Below are 13,759 nucleotides of genomic sequence, written 5' to 3' on the forward strand. Positions count from 1 at the left end.
TTATATTTAGTATGTGTATATCACCATACCCCTTAATCTATTTGGGGCTGGGGAGGGCTGGAGAGCATGCTTTAATGTTAGCATTTCTTTATCTTCTTTAAATATTGGCTTTCAAAGGCCTTTTTCATTGAATGTCCAGTTTCATTTGTGAATCATTAAAAAAAAAAACTTGATTAGAAATTTTCCTGTGTTGCATTTTGAGGGGTGTCTCAATTTTAGGACCTTGATCTTTAGTACGTTTTGATGGTGCCCCAAACACCCTTTAGGTAAGATAGACATGAATGTAGAGTGTGTGTGTTTGGGAGGGGGGAGAGGGGGGTCTACTCAGACACCAGAGAAGGAACAGAGGTGCAGGCAGCCCTATAACTGACATCTTGTGCAGTCCCTTTTTTATGTGGGGGGTGTTAAAGGCATAAGGAAATTCACACAAAACTTGTTCTCCACTAGCTGCTCCAGTATAAATCCAGTTATCCTTAGTGGGAATTATGTGTATGCGTCAAGGAAAGAAGAGATCTCACCTCACTAAAACATTACAAGAGAGATAATCTAGTGAAGTAGACTCAGGCCTTTAAATTTTTCCTACCCTACAGTAAGTGAGTGGGATCTTTTTTCTTAAACAGAAGACAATATTTTAAAGAGCCACATCTGCAGGAAGACTACTTAATGTGTGCAGCCACGCCTATAATTCACCCTTAACAGTAGATTTTCTTGCTTTTATTGGCAATGCTGATTGCAGTAGTAACTTGTAGTGATGGCAAGTAATATCTGAAAGAACATGCAAGTTGCAATAAAAAGAGTGATTAAATATCAATCTTCAGGCCATAAACTGATCCCCAACTGGGTCCAGGTAAGAACTTCCCCACTTCTCAGCCCTCTCACATGCCATCCACAATTACAGAAGTGTTTTAGTTCATTTGTGATGGGAGGGATTTCATCTTTTTCTGATGTGTTATTTATTAGCCATTATTTAAGAGGAAGGTTCCCAAAGCGGATGGACCAGCAACATAAGTCCAGCATGATAACCATAGTGGTCACAGATTCCACGTTAAACAAAAACAACAGACTAGAGTATAAGGATTGAAAAGTATTTATAAATAGGTGATTTGCTTCTGAGATACTTCTCATTAACATGTGAAAAAAAAAATAAAGTAGCTTTTAAATAAAATCTTAAAAAATTCTTAGAGCAAAGGATAAATTAGGGGAAAATGGATCTTCTACACTCATCTGTTGTCATAGCAACGAGAGTTCCAAACACAATGGAAGGCTATATGGAAAATGAGATACTAAAATTGTAAACTATTATGAAAGATTTTAAACAGTTTTAAATACAGATTAGCCATTTCCTCATTTTCTTTGGCTATCCCTCAATACGAGGATGATGTCTGCCCAGGGGGTTCATTGGTGAGTTTTTAAGTGACTGTGGAGCCCAATTCTTGCCCTGCAGATTTCCCCACAGAAGTGACAGGTGTAATCTTGGAGGAGACAGTTGTTCGCTGGAGTGCTATGCCCTTTCTTTCCTCCTTTGTCGCTTCTCTGTCTCATGAGCACATCTGTTCTCCTCAAAGTGAGCTGTGGCTTGGTGTATGGTGTGGCGCCACTGTGTGCTGTTCCGCGCCAAGTCCTCCCAGTTTGTTGGGTTTATGCCTCCCTTAAGATGGGAGTACTTTCAGTATGTCTTTGAAATACTTCCGCTGCCCTCTGTGAGCCCTTCTTCCCTGACTTAACTGAGAGAGGAGTACTTGCTTCGGGAGGCAAGTGTCAGGCATGCATACACAGTGGCCAGCCCAACAGAGTTGGTATTTCATGACCTGCGCTTCTATACTGCTGATGTTGGCTGCAGAGAGAATGCTAATGTTAGTGCATTGATCTTCCCAGCTGATCCTGACAATCCTCCTGAGGCAGCGCTGCTGGAACCACTCCAGCCACTTGAGATGTCGTCTGTAGGTTACCCAGGTCTCACACCCATAGAGAAGGGTAGGGATGATAACTGCCTTGTAAACAAAGATCTTGGTACCTGTTTGTAGATCCCCATCATTGAAGACTCGTTTGAGTAGTCTTCCAAAAGATATGCTGGCACAGCAGATCCTGTATTCAATTTCTGTGTCAATGTTGGCTGTTTGGGAGAGGTGGCTGCCAAGGTATGGAAAATGGTCCACATTTTCCAGGGTGTCATAAATATAAAGGGAAGGGTAACCACCTTTCTGTATACAGTGCTATAAAATACCTCCTGGCCACAGGCAAAACCCTTTCACCTGTAAAAGGTTAAGAAGCTAAGGTAACCCCGCTGGCACCTGACCCAAAATGGCCAATGAGGGGACAAGATTCTTTCAAATCTGGAGGGGGGGGGAATAAGGGGTTTGGGCTGTCTGTGTGATGCTTTTGCCGGGAAGAGATCAGGAATGCAGCCTTACAACTCCTTTAAAGTTAGTAAATAATCTATAAGTAACCTAGCTAGAAAATGCATTAGATTTTCTTTTGTTTAACGGCTGGTAAAATAAACTGTGCTGGATGGAATGTATATTCCTGTTTTTGTGTCTTTTTGTAACTTAAGGTTTTGCCCAGAGGGATTCTCTATGGTTGGAATCTGATTACCCTGAAAGGTATTTACCATCATGATTTTACAGAGATGATTCTTTTACCTTTTCTTTAATTAAAATTCTTCTTCTAAGAACCTGATTGATTTTTCATTGTTCTTAAGATCCAAGGGTTTGGGTCTGTGTTCACCTGTACAAATTGGTGAGAATTCTTATCAAGCCTTCCCCAGGAAAGGGGGTGTAGGGCTTGGGGGGATATTTTGGGGGGGAAGACGTCTCCAAGTGGTCTCTTTCCCTGTTCTTTGTTTAAAACGCTTGGTGGTGGCGGCATAAGGTTCAAGGACAAGGCAAAGTTTGTACCTTGGGGAAGTTTTTAACCTAAGCTGGTAAGAATAAGCTGAGGGGGTCTTTCATGCAGGTCCCCACATCTGTGCCCTAGAGTTCAGAGTGGGGAAGTAACCTTGACACAGGGGTTCTCCACTGATTGTGATTTGTGGAGTACGAAGAATAGTTTGTACTCCACAACTGCTTGACACCAGTGCGAATGGTTCAGTCTCTGAGCCATTTCAGTATTTGAGAAAGGGGACAAATCTTTGTGCAGGAACTACAGAGGTATTGCTCTCCTCTCCATCGCAGGGAAGATTCTTGTCCGGATCCTACTCAACGGCCTCCTCCCCCTTGCCGAGGAACTCCTCCCCGAATCAGTGTGGCTTCAGGCCATCCTGAGGCACAACCAACATGATCTTCGGGGCATGACAGTTTCAGGAGAAGTGCAGAGAGCAACACCAGGAACTGTTCATGGCATTCATTGACCTAACCAAGGCCTTTGACTCTATCAATCATGATGCTCTATTGAGGGTCCTGTGTAGGTTTGGCTGTCCACAGAAATTCATTTCCATCATCAGACTACTCCATGATGGGATGACTGCTGCCATTTTGCGCATTTCTTCATCACTGCTATATGCTAGGGTAGGTTTCACAAGAAATAATATCTGAACAATTCTTGCTCGTAGAGCAAGTATCTCATCTAACAGGCCACCTAAATCTCCCTAGCCAGTGCCAGCAATGGAAATACAATTTGGGTAAGGATGGTCTTGTGATTAAAGCAAAGAACTATAAATCAGTTTACCTTAATTTTATACTAGGCATGACAGTCTTCTTATGTGATCTTGGCCTGGTCAAATTCTCTGTGTTAAATTTCCCCAACTGTAAAATGGGGATAATATCTACCTATCGCACAGTAGTATTATGAGACTTAATTCATCAATGTTTGTAAAATGTTTTGAATTCTTTGTACAGAAGGCTCCATACAAGTTCAACATAGTATTAGTACTATTTTTAGCCTGTTCCCTAGATTCTCCACCCCCCTCCAAAAAAACAAAAACAAAAAAGCTATGCAGGAAAGAAGACTGACTGCATTTCATTTTTCCACCTTTGTAAGTATCCCACCTCCTACTGATGGGCTAAAGATGCTTCTATGTAACTAGGGAAGACAATAAAACATATAAACATATGTTCTGTTCCTGGATGGGAATATTGTCCTGTAACAACCATTTGTACCCCATACGGGTCTTGTACCTTCTTCCCTTGCATGCCTAGACTGAGGGGGTAGGGTGCCTTTCATAATGTTCACAACTTTGGCACAAAACTCTTTCATTCTGAGGAGCTTTGCTTTCTTGTCTATCAGCCTCAGAGCTTCTTCTCCATAGAGCTTTGGGTTTGCTCAAATGAGCCGATGTGATGTTATCAGCACAGGACCCCTTCTGTTTCTGAGCATGGAAGGGAGAGCTGGAGATTCAATTCTAAATAGGAGAAAGTGAACAGAGGGGAAGGGGAGCAGACTCCAGGGTAGGTACACAAAAGGGAGAAGGAATTCCGAGTTCATGGGCTTGGCAATGCTGTGTGGCTGTGCGCTGCCACGCAACTTGCAAAGTGTGCTATTCCACATACACTCTGAAGCAGAGTAGCTCATTTACACAACACACTGCAGTGCATTCTTAGGTATCAAAAGACATGATCAAACTCTCAATGCAAGGGTACGTCTCCATTACAAGTGTTACAGCAGCACAGCTCCAGCTACTCCAATGTAGCGTAGACACTTGCTACAGCAACTGTAGTAAATCCACCCCCTCGAGAGGCAGTAGGTAGGTTGACAGAAGAATTCTTCCATCGATCTAGTGGTGTCTACACTGGGACTTAAGTCAGCTTAACTATGTCTCTCAGCAATGTGAATTTTTCACACCCGAGTGGCCTAGTTTGGTCAACCTAAATTTGAGGTGTAGACCAGGGCTAAAGTTGGTTGACAAAGGACCCAGTGGTGTCACCCTCAGTCACGGTGATCAATAACACGCTACACAAGTAGTTCCATTTAAACCAATGGGACTATGTTTGTAGTAAAGGATTAGTCAATGTAAGGGTGGCAAAATTGGGCCCCAAATCTCTACATTTTTTGGAAGTGTATTTTTGTTTTGCTAGAGCCAGTGTTAAGGTTAGGGGCTTATGAGATAATTTTTCTGTTTATTGGTACCTTATATGATGAGGGCGTTAAGTGTGACATACATGTAACTGTAGCATAAAAATACAATCATTTTTATTCATCTTAATCAATCTTAAAAAAGTGTAACAATGTAGTAATATTTCCCAAGTGTTAAAAAAAAAATCAAAGTAGTAAAGGCCACTAAACATCTATAAATGTAAAGCAAGCAAGATAAATTCAACATTAATGTCTCATAGACTTTACGGCCTGAAGGGACCATCATGATCATGTAGCCTCACCTCCTGCACAGACCCAAAACCTCACCCACCCCTTCCTGAAATAGACCCATAACCTCTGGCTGTGTTACTGAAGTCCTGAAATCATGATTTAAAGACTTCAAGTTACAGAGAATCCATCATTTACACTAGTTTAAACTTGCAAGCGATCCAGGCCCCATGCTGCAGAGGAAGGCAAAAGACCCCCAGGGTCTCTGCCAATATGACCCAACCCCAAATATGGTGATCAGTTAGAGCCTGAGCATGTGGGCAAGACCCACCAGCCGGGCACCTCGGAAAGAATTCTCTGTAGAACTCAGAGCCCTCCCCATCTAGTGTCCGATAAGAACAGTCATACTGGGTCAGGCCAAAGTCCATCTAGCCCACTATCCTGTCACCGACTGTTGGAGATATTTGCTATAAGAAGTCTACATGCCATTGTAGACAGTCTCATCATACTATTCCCTCCATGAACTTATCAATATCAGTCTTGAAGCCAATTAGGTTTTTTACCCCCTCTGCTTCTCTTGAAAAACTCTTCCAGAGCTTCACTCCTCTGATGGTAAGAAACCTTTGTCTAAATTCAAGCCTAAACTTGAAGGCCAGTTTATATCCATTTGTTCTTGTGTCCCCATTGGCGCTTAACTTAAATAACTCCTCTCCCTCCCTGATATTTATCCCTCCGATGTATTTATAGAAAGCAATCATATCTCCCCTCAGCTTTGTTTTGCTTAAACTAAACATGCCAAGCTCTTTGAGTCTCCTGTCATAAGTTAGGTTTTCCTATTCCTTGGATCATCCTAGCATGCTAGCACATTTACAAAGCGCTAAATTAGAACCTCTCCACAAAACACAGAAAATAAGAGTTATAAAAATGTGAATTCCCTGACAAAATTCAGTTTCCTTTCAAAATATTAATCATTACCAAACAAGTTACCACTCACAATTAAAGACTTAATTCTACTGTACTGAGTGTGCTATCTGAAAATCATTTAAAAGACACTATTGTCTACAAATTCCCGATTGTAAAACTGGGGAGAAAGTCACTCTGGGATACTACAGGGGGATAAAGTGATTAGATGGGTCTCTTAAGGCCACCTCTCTCCCGCAGCCAAATATCTGGCAGCTTTTGGGTCACAGAAAAAGCGGTTGAAGCCAGGAAGAAAAATAGCACAAAACATTGTGGCAGATCATTTTACATAATAAGCAGGAAATTAAACCTGCATCTCCTGTTAAGTAATCCCCACTCTTCTATGGAGCCACAGAAAACAACCAATAGTTATAAAGCCCTTCCTACTGACTCTGCAATGGCTGGGATGGGGAGCCTTTCTATACTGCTGGGTTGTGCTCATTGTGGTTTCAGTAGTGCTGTGGAGTTCTCCCCCTCTCCCCCAATTTGTTTCTTTCCACATGCTTTTGCAACCTTTGTTGTGAGGTTTTGGTTTTCCTCGACATCAGAATATTTCCCATTTAGAGAACAGAGACTCAACGGCATCTGAAAAGCCACATGTATTTTCATGCATTCAGAAGGGTAACTTTTTGATCTCAACGTGTGAATTCTCACTATTACAACAGTAGGCCAAACAAACATCAGTTAACTGCAAAGTATTAGATTAGCAGACAAAGTCTGACAAATTAAATGTTTTACAAGTTATTTTTCGAGGATATTAGAAAACTTTAGATGGAGGGACATTAGCAAGTTGATATTCTTGCCATTAATCAAAACTTGGCATTATCTTCTAACTGAGTGCCAGTTAGCCTGTTGTGAATACAAAGAAGATAAATGTTGGAAGAATGAAGTAAAAAAAAGTGTATGAAATTTCTTTTAAGTGTAATCTTTGTATGATTCCTTAGTGATAACTGTGTTTCAAAAGAAGAGTGGACTAAATTAGTAAATACATATGCACAGCTATACAGCAGTTCATTTTCTTTTTTGTTATTGTAGTATTTTATCCCTCTGAAACGACCACCCCAGCAACAGAAGGAACAATAATATAACCATACTGAAGCGCTGTACTCCAGTGATAAGTGTAATTCAACCTTCACAATAAAACAGAATTATCACTAAAACTACAATTTATAGTAAAGGTATGAAACTGTTTACTTCTTCCCACCAGCACCATTTTGATTTCGATTTACTGGTACTATTTGTCCTCAGGGAGTACTTACACAGCATTGCTAAAAGAGATCATACGAGATATGCTGTACCCACTTAAAGCACAGAAAATGTGTTTGATCCAGGAGAATATATCTTAATGCCTGTGGAAGAATATGTAGCTTTATCTATTCATATGGACAGTAAAATGACCTATAAAATGTTCTCTGTGATTTAGCTGTTTGCGCTCTTCAGTGTAATTTATTTTTAAAATATGCATTTCAGTTGACATTATATAATCATGTTTCGTGCTACTGACAGCAAGATGCTACTTTAAATAAGCCAATTCATTTCACTGGTTTGCTGTAGAAAACAGTGCTATAGACTAAAAGTAGCTAATGAAATAAATCTTAAAGTAAAAGAATCGCATCAGTTTAAAAGCGAGTTACACTCTCCTTGTGCGTATACAATCTACATGCTCCAAAACTATTTAAAATGCAAGCATCTAGATTTTTTTTTAACAGCTGGGAAAATCATATGTCTACTTATCATTTTACCAAAACTCTGCAATTTTTCTACATTTCTCTGCCATTTTTCTACATATGCAAAAAAATTCCAAACATACATTCCACATGCAATCCATTACTCAAACAAAATTCACCAAAAAGCTTCTCAGCCTTTTTCCATACTGTAATCCTCACGTTACAACAGGAAAGAATTGGGGATCCCCTCACCCATCATACTGCCACACAAAGAGACTCCCCTGGACCTATTCAGAACTCCCCCCCACACACACCAGTTAAGAACCCATGTTACAGCCATGATATATAATCTGTTCCCAATGTAGCATAGGCAAATAAATATTCAGGCTCTTGGTTGCACCACATACTTCCTAGAATGGCTACAAAAATGCAACCAAGTTAATAATTTTTAAAGTTTCCCCGCTATGGATGCAGCAGGGAGTAGGGCAGCCAAAGGAAAAGGGCTTTGTTTTAAATTTGTTAGCCCAGCAAACCATTTTTCTTCTACACCCAAAGTTACAATTTAATATGACATTGTTGACATGGTCATTTCTATTACTGAAATTTATGAGCTGTAAAACCTTTCAAAAATTCCTCTTTATGAACCTGCTACGTAGTGGAATAGTACAGTCTGGATCAGACAGTCTGACTCATTTCAGAAAGCATCTTCTAGGAGGCAGCACAGCTTCAGCAAAGGCTTCTGGGTTGCCCAGAATGTTGAAGTCCCAAGTTTCTTCTTCAGAGGATGTTATATAAAGATATTCATCTTTTTTCCCTTTTGTTTACTAAGCCTTAATAGAACCTAACTCATCTTGCACCAAGTAATCCACATGCTGGCCCAACCCAGCATCCACTAATGACTCATCATAAAAAAAATAAAATAAAGATAAACTTCATTGGGGATGGCAGACAGGATATTATATTAACTAAGAGATTAAGCCACCATGTGGACTGCATACAGAATATTTTAATAAGAATCCTTGATAGAACAACTGAGGAAACAATGCCTCACTGGAAGTTTCCTTTAGGGTAACCCATTGCTCAGTATGTGTCACATCCCACTCTGTGCCTGATCCACAGAGGATGAGGGTCTGCTACAGCCTCCAGCTATGAGGAGCTGGATTCTTTACCTCAAGCTGCAGAGACTCATGCTTTTATCCCTGGAGAACCCTGGTTCAGTCTCTGGTGTTGGCCAATATGGAGGTTCTCTCAAAAGCTGAAGCTTTTCTGGGATTCAGACTGCCATGGACTCATATGCTTGGGATGAGCCTTCCTCCGTCCAGCAGAAGTAAGTGTTATGTGTCCCAGTTTGTGCCGGATCCACAAAGAGTGAGAGTCTGTTACAGCCCCCAACTACTGAGGTTAGCTCTCTACTCATGTTTCTACCTCCAGAGCTCAAGCTATAGAGACTCCTGCTTTTAAATGCTCTCTGTAGCTGGGGGGGGTGTAAGTGACTCACCTCCTCTGTGGAGCAGCAAAAATGTGACTCACACTGATTAGTGGGTTACATTAGTAGCAAAGAGGTATCTTAATAGTCAGCATTAGGACTCAAACTAAATTGCGTATGTAACATACTTGGACACCTACATTAGGGCAGCCAGTTCTGTATGTGGGTGTTTAATTTAGCAATTGCCTTATACTGGTAGGCAGTCATCTAAAAAAATCCCAATAAACTCCCAAAGAGAAAATAGAACACCATAAATTAGGTACCCAAGCATAAACTGTGGACCTTCTATGTATTTGCCAGACAGGACACCATAAGACAAACAATCTCAATCTGTCAATGTCTCATTACGGCATACAACCTGGACTATTTTATTGCAGTAACATCTTTTAAAGAATTTTTTTGGAAGTGTTAAAAGAAGTTTTAAAATGGGAATTTTTCTGCTACAAGAAAGAGTTAATGCAAAAAGATAATATATAACAGGGACAAATATTTGAAAAGATTTCCCTTTTGCTATTTCTCTAGGATGAAGGAGCAGTTCACCTCCACTTCAATCTGCTTTCGTCGCCCAGAAGACTGTTTCATGTGGCACTAGGCCAGTCTTCATAATCCTGAACTTATGATTTACTCAAAATCATGCGTATCTCAAACACAATGTCACTGTGGAAAGCTGCATCAGCTCCTAAGTGAGGCTGCCTTGAAAGATTAGCTAGACAGAGCACATGAAGACACATTACTAGAGTCCATGTGGCCTCCCAATCTTAACAAATTTGCTCTATTTGCGGCGGGCGGAAGGGGAGAAAAACATTCAAAACCATGTTATAGTGGGTTTATTTCTAAAAATATATTAGGCAGATACCCCCAAATATAAACATTACATATTAGATAAACATAATCTACAGACTTCTGTCTGGAGAGAAAATGAAACTGTTTGGAATCAATAGGTGCATAAAAATGTAAGGATGGCTTGTTATATATCAGCATCTTATTACTGAAAATTGAAGAAACTGTAATGATTACCACTAGATATATTCGGAGTGCATATACAGTACTACTGGGGACATTATGACAGAAAAAAGAACTGTTGAAGAAAGCCATTGCTGAAATTATTCTGGATTATGCATATGTCTTCTCATCTAATAGTGAAATAGAGCAAAGAAGGATGGGAGTGAAGATAATAAATGGGTTGTTTTCCCTTCTATGAGTTGTCAAATCAACTTTTTATAGTTGTGCCCCACTGGCAATATAAGTCAGTACAACTGACCCAACATGTCACATGCTAGTAGCTTGAGTGCACTTAGGGAGTGAAAGTCCACAATAGAATTAATGATGAGTTACAATTGTAGTACGTTTCATGCAAAAAGTGCCCCGAAGTGCTTTATACTAATAATAAATAATTATATTTATATAATAATTGGTCCAGGTTTAAACAGACCTGGGCCTGATCTGAAATTCTGGCTTTAACCACACCCAAACTATTCTGCAGCTTGTGTCTATTTCTAGTTCATTGTAGTTATTAGTAATTGTTCTATAATCAAACATGTCATTTGACCCTTTGTTTCCAGTTTCCAGATGAGCCACGCTACATGATTATCTACAAATCTTCTAGATACAAAAGGTACACATGCAAAAGAGACCTTACCCTAGAACGTAATTATACTGATTTATACTACAGCAAACCAAGGAGCACCCATCCCAAACTTTGGGTACCCTTGATAAACTTATACTTGCACATTCTAGAATTAACAGTCTCCAGCTATAACCTACAGATAACCCTACCCCATAAGCAACACAGATCAACACTAACTCATTAAAAGGTAATTTAAAAAACCCACCACCAGAGTCTCCCTATGACCACTCCCTAGCTGGACCTAACTCCCCACAGCCAAGGAGAAGAGATGAGCCCTGAAACATGTCCTGAAGGACAAAGCTGGACTGTTAAGGACCAAAGGTGCAAGGGCGGGGGGAGGGGGGAGAAGAGAGATGGGAGTAAGTTCAAAAGGAATATTGCCCTAAAGGACAACACCTTTCAGCAACCTTTTCTCTTTCAGATGATCATTTCTAATTATATATGTAAAATATACTGTGTGTGTGTCAAATTTCAAAAGTTCTGTTATTCCAAAACCAGTGTTAGACAACACATGCAACTTCTTGTGGGTCTATACAAGTGGTGTATTTAAATATGCAAAGTAGTAATGACTACAACCAAGTAATTTAAAATTGAACAAAGCCAAATCTACAGCCATTTCTCTGTTGTCTTTCACCTCTTTGAACTCTGGGGGTTCAGACTAAAATTTAGTACTCCTGGATCCAAACTACTCCTGATTTTTGTCTAGCAAACAAAACCCCAGTTCTCAAGGCATTGTGAAATAAATTCATTTTCATGCATCTCTATATTAGCCTAAAAGTAACTTAAAACACTGAAACTATTAATTCAAACTGTACAAACTACTGCTGAGATAAAATGGGATCAGCATCCAAGTCAATCCTGTTTTTTTTCTCCTAAACCAAAACCCAACTGTTGAGATTTTGCAAAAACAATCCCCAGTTTCATCCATCTTTGATATACAGGAAATGCTGCTGCCATTTGATTTACGTGCCAACACTTTTAAAAATGAGGAATAACTGTAATTAATTCCAAATGTAGATTTAAACAATGTGTATTTAAAAGAGGATATAAAAGTCTAAACTGGAAAAACATTCAGGAGAAAACTGTGCAAAAGCTTTTTGTGGATAATAAATCTGGGATTAAATATTAGCTTTAAAAATGCTAACATTTCAAGTAGTTAGTATAAATCACACAAAGGAACACCAGCGAGGCAACATGGGCATTTTTGTTAAAATCATTAGTTATGCTAATGGCAAATATTAAAATATGCTAATACCCTAAACTGTGATTAAAAAGCAGGATACATGGGGCTAATTTCTTCTTGTTAATTCTTCTTAAAAGTGACTCCTTTACTGTTTTCCCTCCTGCTGTGCACAGAGCTTTTTTATGTTGTCGATGATGAAGGCTTAATGTTACAAATTTCTGCAGTGAAGTTTGCTAAATGACATATTTTGTGAGGTGGTTACTTTGATTTTTCCTCCGCCTGTTTGTGGAGATAAGTGTTATATATTTTAGTGCAGCAGCTTTAAGCATTTTTCACATCTTTTACAATATTGGAAATGAATCCTGAATAATCATTTCTAACTGCAAAAGCTTTTAGTTTTCCTCTTCCAAGTCTCTGCTCTCTTTTCCCTCCTACTTATGTGAATTTTTTTTTCTATATTTGAACATGCTAAGGAACTTTTTGAATTTCTCTAACAATGGTTAGACTTTTTTTTTTAATTTGGGAAAAATCAAAATACTGGCTGTTATTCAGGTGTTTATGTTTTAGGTAGATATTCACTCTGTGTTCAAGCAGCTCCCATTAGCATTAATGAGAATAACATACCTGCAGTAATGAACATGTGTAGTTTCAAATATATTGCTATCTTGATACTGAATATAAGGGATTATGTACATCACTCAAACTCCAGGTAAGTACATACCCCAAATTTCCTAACACTGTCAATAGGAAACAATATCCAGTTTCCAGCACTGAAAAATACAGAATTAGATTTTCACTATTATAGGTCAGTGCTCAGGAATTGCAAAGAGTAAGATCACTGTGAAGGGGAAAGGTTATTTTGCAAAGTTCTACTGATTCAAAGTGCTTAGGATGAATGAATTCTTAACTATTATGGATAAATGACGGACGCACGTGAACGACCTTCCTGCAGTTTGTATTATTTTTCTTTCTATCTTACAAAAAAAATCAAACAATTGAAATTCACTGAGTCTGAGAGTGAAAGGACAGATTGTCTATTTATATTACCTATCCAGAGAACAGACTTTTGTGATCCATGATAATTGGGCTCCCTGAGACACTTAAGAGTATTGACAGGTTTCAGAGTAGCAGCCGTGTTAGTCTGTATCTGCAAAAAGAAAAGGAGTACTTGTGGCACCTTAGAAAATAAATTTATTTGAGCATAAGCTTTCGTGAGCTACAGCTCACTTCATTGGATCTTTGTCTAACTCAAGGTTACCCAGCTGTCACTCAGGAAGGTGCGTCATACAAAATTCCTCAACTTAAATGGTGCTACTAGTACGAGTAAGGATCTCTCATGTGAGTAAGGGCTGACAGATGAGGCTCAGACTGTATATGCAAAGAGAGACAGACAGTCCTTGATGTACAGAAAGAATGAAGGGGAAAGGTGCAAGAAACCAATTCCCACACCCATGCTCCCTCAGCAAAGGCTAGGTAGCAGCACACCCTGTGCTCCAGGGAGTTCACACCCATCCCACTGGGTGCATGGAGGAGGCAGATCCTTGGCCCTACCTGCCCATCTCACTCTCAAAGCGCACACACACAGAGCAGGTGGCAGCACC

The 13,759-nt window shown here is 39.6% G+C and overlaps 1 protein-coding gene and 1 long non-coding RNA gene across 8 annotated transcripts in view; one reads left to right on the forward strand and one right to left on the reverse strand.

The window, feature by feature from the left end:
- Nucleotides 1–13,759, reverse strand: part of CACNA2D3 (calcium voltage-gated channel auxiliary subunit alpha2delta 3) — a 702,225-nt gene that overhangs the window by 518,624 nt on the left and 169,842 nt on the right. The gene's annotated exons all lie outside the window — the stretch shown is intronic.
- LOC122466591 lies at nucleotides 3,365–9,985 on the forward strand. Its single transcript, XR_006292227.1, has 3 exons — nucleotides 3,365–3,503; nucleotides 7,231–7,373; nucleotides 9,871–9,985. It is a non-coding gene; the product is annotated as an uncharacterized LOC122466591 (long non-coding RNA).

This window comes from Chelonia mydas, chromosome 7, assembly GCF_015237465.2.
Source record: "Chelonia mydas isolate rCheMyd1 chromosome 7, rCheMyd1.pri.v2, whole genome shotgun sequence".
Taxonomy (NCBI): Eukaryota; Metazoa; Chordata; order Testudines; family Cheloniidae; genus Chelonia; species Chelonia mydas.